Genomic DNA, 6,965 nt, shown 5'->3' with positions numbered 1-6,965 from the left:
AAGTAACAAAACTTCAGAAGCTTGCATTCCATAGAAGCTTGTTAATCAGAGTCACATCTAGAAGCGGAGAGAACATTGCAACATCAATATAGCGTCTTTCCAGAACTTCTCAGAAGTGAATCAACGCAGAAGCATAAAGAAGATTGCAGCAGCAACATAACGTCTTTCAGAACTTCTTATGAGTGAATCAACACAGAAGTAGAAAGAACATTGCAGCAACAACATAATGTCTTTCAGAACTTCTTATGAGTGAATCACCGCAGAAGTAGAAAGAATATTGCAACATCAACATAATGTCTTTCAGAACATCTCATGAGTGATTCAACGTAGAAGCGGAATTCATAACAAATATTCAGAAACTGATGATATTGTATGTTATAAACTCAGAATCAGAATTGACTGTTAAAGTTACACAATAACAAACCTTTAGGGTACCAAAATTATTCTCACACAAATACTACATTGTTATCATCAAAACTCAAAGGTATAGATGCAGAACTAAATCTTGTTCTAATACAATATGCACAACTCTGAACTCCACATATTGGTGTATTACATTCAGAATATTGCACAAGAGTCGCAATCCCTCCTTCATACTACCATTATTCGTATTGATCACTTGCGCAATTTCCTTTCAATCCACTTTAATTTTCACTTCACAATCTTGGGCAATTTTCATTCCTTGCCAAATCCCCTAAAGGTCTGCTCCCATCACCGAGCAAAAGCCTAACTTCTTAGAGAAACCTTTTAACCAATTATTGGTCACTAACACAAAAAAGGAGGGAAACCAATCATCAGTCTTTATCACTCCACTAAAGCATCAAAAGTGCAATAAATCCTACTTTGGAGTTCCACACTCGATCCATGTTGAGGGCTAATGCTTATCGTTAGATGTCATCAAATAGTCCCATGTGTTCTACTCTGAAATGGTGGAGAGCATCCATAACTTCCATTCATATAAAGTATATCACATGATACTTGAGGTATTCTCTCTCTCTCTCTCTCTCTCTCACACACACACACACATACACACACACACACACACACACACATACATACACACACACACACACACACACCCATAACTCAATTTAATCTTCATTCTCTTATTGACTTGAGTGTTGAAGTGCTAACTTTATAGGTCCACCTCTGCACCATCGCATTGGAGATTCACTATGTCACATTAAGACATTATTACACCATTCCACCAAGCATTTTAGGTTCCTTAGAATATCAATGTCGTTGTCTGTGGGAATTTAATTTTGCATTATTCCCCTTAGCCTTGATCGGGGGGGAGGGGGGTGGAGAGAATTGATATGGACTAGAAAAATAGTTCCACATTGATTGGGAATCAAGGCTAAGGATAATTTATATACAATATTTATACACCTCAATCCAATGAGGTGTCTTTTCTAAAGGACAAAGTACTGAGGGTTCCCACGCCTAAAAATGATAATATCTCATAGCCATAGTGGCATAGACTTGAGTTCAACCAAAACATTGGCGTCGTATATGGGTCTTCACCTCCTCGAAGAATCTTTCCTTTCTTTTTGAACGATATCATCGAGCTCTTTGCCTTGGAAGCCAACACCCCTTGAGTCGTCTTAGAGTTGGTCTTAGACATTTGAACCTTTCTAAGGGTTTTCTCATATTTTGACAAGGTCATCTCCTTCTCTACTAAGGATTCCTTCAGAGAGGAAATTGTTAAATCAATCTCAAAAGAGATATCATGGGTGTCCATGTCCTTTTCGAGACCAGTAATTTTTTCTTGAAGCTGGTTAAGTTGATCAAGAGAATGATTGTATTGGCCTTTCATAAGCTCTCTCTCTCTCTTTCTTTCTCTCTCTCTCTCTCTCTCTCTCTCTCTCTCTCTCTCTCTCTCTCTCTCTCTCTCTCTCTCTCTCTCTCTCTCTCTCTCTCTCTCTTTATACCTGGTTACCAAGTACAAACACCTCACCCCAGCCAACAAATACCATGGACAACAAGGAAACAATTTGATACATGTTGAAGGCTATTTTTTCCATTAATAAAACTTAGTTGTATCATTGAGGTTTCTAATTTAGGCATAATCCCCTTCAGGGATGAAATTCTACACCTCTCTAGTAGATGAATCAACACCTATGGTCACGCTTTTAGAGGAAGGATCTTATGGATTGGGTCTCTTGGAAGGATTATCCTCTATATTTTTACCTTTTCCATGGTCCCTCTTGGTAGTCTAACAAACGTTAGATGTATACCAGTTACTCTGACTTTCATATGATGGGCACGTTGGCTCACTCGTATTTTCACAGACAACATGGGTCGTCTGCGTCTTCCCAATGAAGAAGTCTTAGTCTTTTTCGAGGAAGCTCTTATTTAAACTTTGCTTGTAGTAGGAGTCGAGGAAGGAGATGGAGAAACATCCTTTGTCAAGTTAACCTTTTTCGTCTTGAAGATATTTCTGAGCATGCAGATGTTATCAATATAATAGACTAAGTAGATAATCGGCAAAAATATTTTATGAATAATAAAGTCAAACATAAATATAGTCCCATTTCCTTTCCAAAAATGTATATTCTCTCTAGGGTAGTGGCTACTTCCATAACCGAACATGTATTAAAGGTATCTCTTGGCCTAAGTGCACATCACATTGAAGAGATGGAAAAAAAATTTAAAGGTCGGCGTCTTCCCATGGTACTCACAATAATATTGGCACACTTTGACAAATGTCATGCTATCAGGTTCAACTAAGAATGGGAAATTCTCAAGTGGTTCAACATTTCATCCTCGAAGTTGTTAAAGGGAAACATGAATCCCAATCTAGAAAACATACATTAAATCAAAGTTATAGACAACCTTTCAAAGGATATACATATCCTTTAATTGGGATCAACATGGTAAACAAACCAACTAGAGAACGATCATACATATATGTAATCATCTTCTAGTTTATGAGGGTTGTTGAATAAGGAAATTGTTCACTATGACTCGGCCTCCACCTAGTGGTACCAAGTTGTTGGTGTAAGCCCTAGAGGCCAATACTTTTAGTACTTGTATCGAATTATTTATTAATAATAAAAGGATTTTTCTTTATTATGTTTGTTTAATAAATTCCCTAGAATAGATAGTCCGTTTAATGTATCAAGTGTGATTTAATCATGAGATCCCATTAAACATAAGGACAATATTCTTAAAGTATCTGTAGTCGAGCTTTGTTGTAAAGTGAGATAACATTAAAGCATTAAGACTATTATGTATATAGACTGATGATCACATCTCATGGATCATGGATAAGGAGTGATCAAGTCTTAAACATAGGTATGAATATTAAGAGTAATATTTATACTGGATTGACCCGCTATGAGAATACTATATAGAATGTTATGCAAAGTGTCATAAGTTATTGTCATGGTGATAGTGGTGTATACCACCCTTCGACCTAAAACCACTATGGACCCTAGATGTAGAGTCGAGTGCCTTATTGCTGATCAAACATTATCCGTAACTAGATGACCATAAAGATAGTTGATGGGTACTCCACGAAGCATGCTGAGGGACATGAGTGACCTAGATGGAATTTGCCCATCCTGCATAACAGGATAAATGTCTAAGGGCCCAATATTGAATTGGTCAAGGATGACACGGTCTATGTCTTGTGTTCAATATAGACATAAGGGCAAAATGGTAATTGTACATATAAGTATTATCACAAAAGGATTTATCAGATCACATGAAATTTTCGTGTCTTAGGTAGCAGTGATGTGTTGCTAGATACCGCTCACTGTTTATTATGTTAAATACGTGATTTAATATAATTACCAACGTCGCGAGAACCTGTAGGATCACACACAAAAGGACAGATTGATGAGAGATAGAGTAAATAAGGAACACCGTAAGGTACGATGCACTTAAGTGAATTATAGAACATCGTAAGGTACGGTGCACTTAAGTAGAATATGAAATATGTTAAGGTACCACGTGCTTAAGTGATTTTGGTATATCATAAGATATGAGCCATATACACTTAAGTGGGCTTTTTAGCTTACAGACCACACATGTGGTTCTATAAATAGAATCATTGTGTAGAAGCATTTGCGTATATGAAATTTTGTTTCTTTCTCTCTCTCTCTCTCTCTCTCTCTCTCTCTCTCTCTCACTCACTCACTCAAACCCTTCACTCGTAGCAGGTAGCACTGAGATTGAAGGAAGCCATTCGTGTGGACTGAGAAGAGGCATTGTCACCATTCAACGTTCGTGATCACTTCTTAGATCTGCATCAAAGGTTTCAATCGCCATAAGAGGTAACAATTCTATCACTGATCATGCCCATTTGTAAGGATCACTAAAGGAGAAATTTTCAATTTCCACTGCGTTTTGGATCGCTATTCTCCTATACGAGCAAAACCATTAGGCATGACGAGACCTTTATGCTCCTTTTGAACCATGCCTACTCAACTGTCATGAAAAAGATAATGCATGTCATAAATCAAGGAATCTTTTCCAAAGTTGAGGTGATCCCTAACCTCCTTAATACTGGGCTCTCGAGCATTTAGATATAAATGTATTAATAAAAATGAGAGTTTTGAGTTCATCTTGGTAGGCTTCCACAAGATCAAGAGAGTCATGACCAATATTAGTATCCATAATGATAAAGCCAAGATAACGATTTGTATTTCCATTGGGATGAGAACTCGAGGGTTCGTTGCCAATCAATGGTCCCAAATGAAAGAAAATGGGCCAGATAAAAAACCAGCACTTAGATTAACCTCATTATTGTAACGACACTCGAGTACACTTGATCACCCAAGAGAAAAAATTTCATGCCCTAGTCTAAAGAACTAGGGCCACATGCAAGAATCATCCCACGAGACGTCTCAATGATGTGACTAGAATTTAATGTGTATGTTCCTAAAGTCACTCACGTTGGCTCCCAAATATTTTCCACTTCTCCAACCGATGGACCCGGCATAATAAGCCTAACCATGTTTTCTAAAGATTTCTCATTGTTGTATGTCTTAGGGAAAATTGTTATAAACCGCCCTTGATCCAAAAGGAGGAAGCTCAATCTTCAGTTTTGATCACTCCACTAAAGCATCAAGGGTACAATAAACCCTACTCTGGAGTTCCTTACTAGTCAATGCCATGTGTTATTGCTTACTATTAGATGTCATCAAACTATCTCTCACGTTCCATGCCAAAATTGTAGGGAACGTCAATAATCGTCATTGATCTATAAAACATCTCATGTGAGATTTGAGGTATTCTCGTAACTCACTCTATTCTTAATTCTCTTACTAACTTCTCTTACTAACTTCGACATTAGAGTGTTAACCTTGCAGGTTCACGTCCCGTATCATCGCACCAAAGATCCACTCCATCGCATCAAGACTATTCCACCATTACGCCAAACATTTCTCATTTCCTAACGGAACAAATATAAATATCTTTTTATTCTTAAAAAAAATTGTCAAGTCTAATTTTTGTTGTAAATTTTTCCTTCTTTTAATTATACATTCTAAATAATATTATAAGCATCAACCGTAATTACTAATTTCCACTTTACACATGAAAATGAAAATACACAAATAATTATTATTCTCTTTGTTCATTATTATTATTATTATTATTATTATTATTATTATTATTATTATTATTATTATATTATTATTATTATTATTATTATTAGTCCATATAGAAGCAATTTAATCATCACTCAAAGTATAAAAATAATAATAATAATAATAATAATATTGAATACACAATGAATAATTTAATTACATTTCTATACAAAATGCATACTGCATTAACTAGACTAGACCACCAATTTTATTTAATCCTAGAGCTGAAATATGATGTGAAAGTTTATATTGAAAGAAGGAAGAACTATTATTTTAAGAGTTGTGCATTAATTAATATATGAGTTTTAGAAGTAGAGAGATGAAGTAATAATGAAAGAAAGGATCAAGTGGAAGATAAGGTGTTGAAATTACTGGTTGTTTTGAAACATGACCATGGACTTTACGGCCAATGATATAGGCAGCTACGTTTTGACCTATAATATACTTGAAGGTTTGATCATCCTCATTTTCTTAGACCTTACCGCCCGTTCTGTTTGATCCATATATAATTTAAAATATATATTCTAAAGGCAATCTAAACTCTTAGTTTACTAATTCAACAGGTGTATTCAAGTTATTAAAAATGATTCGGTATATAGTTTTTGGTTCAAGGTTTAATTGTTAAATTGATATCCAACAAAAAATATATATATTATTTCCTCCGATTTTATCTATAAGAGAAAATTTAATATTACTGTGTGTTCATACTCAAATTCGATTTCAAAATATCTAATTAAATTAAAAGATACTAGTACTTTTTATATTTCATTCAAGTGCTATCCATTATGTACTGTGTACAACCAATATTTTCAGAATTGTGCATTAATTAGTATATGACTTTTATAATAGACTAGGCAGATGAAGTAACTGTGGAAGAAAGGGTCAAGTGGACAATAAGGTCAAATTACTGGTTGTTTTGAAACACGCCGATAGATTTATTGAGTCAACTCCAATTTTGAAGTTCATCGCATTAATTTTGATGAAAAAGAATTCATCTTTTTTATTGGTCACGTATTTTATTCATCATATTTTATTCAGGTGAAACAGTCACTTCTTAGTTGTAAGATGATTCTCACTATATAGAGAATTGAAATAAGAAAATAAGACAATTGAATTGAGAGAAGAAAAAATAATTCTAGAAAAATGAGAAGAAGAAGAAAAATGTATTGTTGTGCAAACTGCACTCTAAGTGTTTGTTACAGTATGTTAATCACAGCTGCGATTTCTCAAACTACACAATGTTACTACCAAATTTATTACAAAACTTGATACAAATGAAATAGAGATCCTCTCTACTTATATATGAGATTATTTGCACTCCAAATAATTACAAAATTACTAACTCAACTAAAACTAAGCTAAGTTAGT

Source organism: Lathyrus oleraceus, chromosome 5, assembly GCF_024323335.1.
Source record: "Lathyrus oleraceus cultivar Zhongwan6 chromosome 5, CAAS_Psat_ZW6_1.0, whole genome shotgun sequence".
NCBI classification, from domain to species: domain Eukaryota; kingdom Viridiplantae; phylum Streptophyta; class Magnoliopsida; order Fabales; family Fabaceae; genus Lathyrus; species Lathyrus oleraceus.
This window is presented reverse-complemented; position numbering follows the sequence as displayed.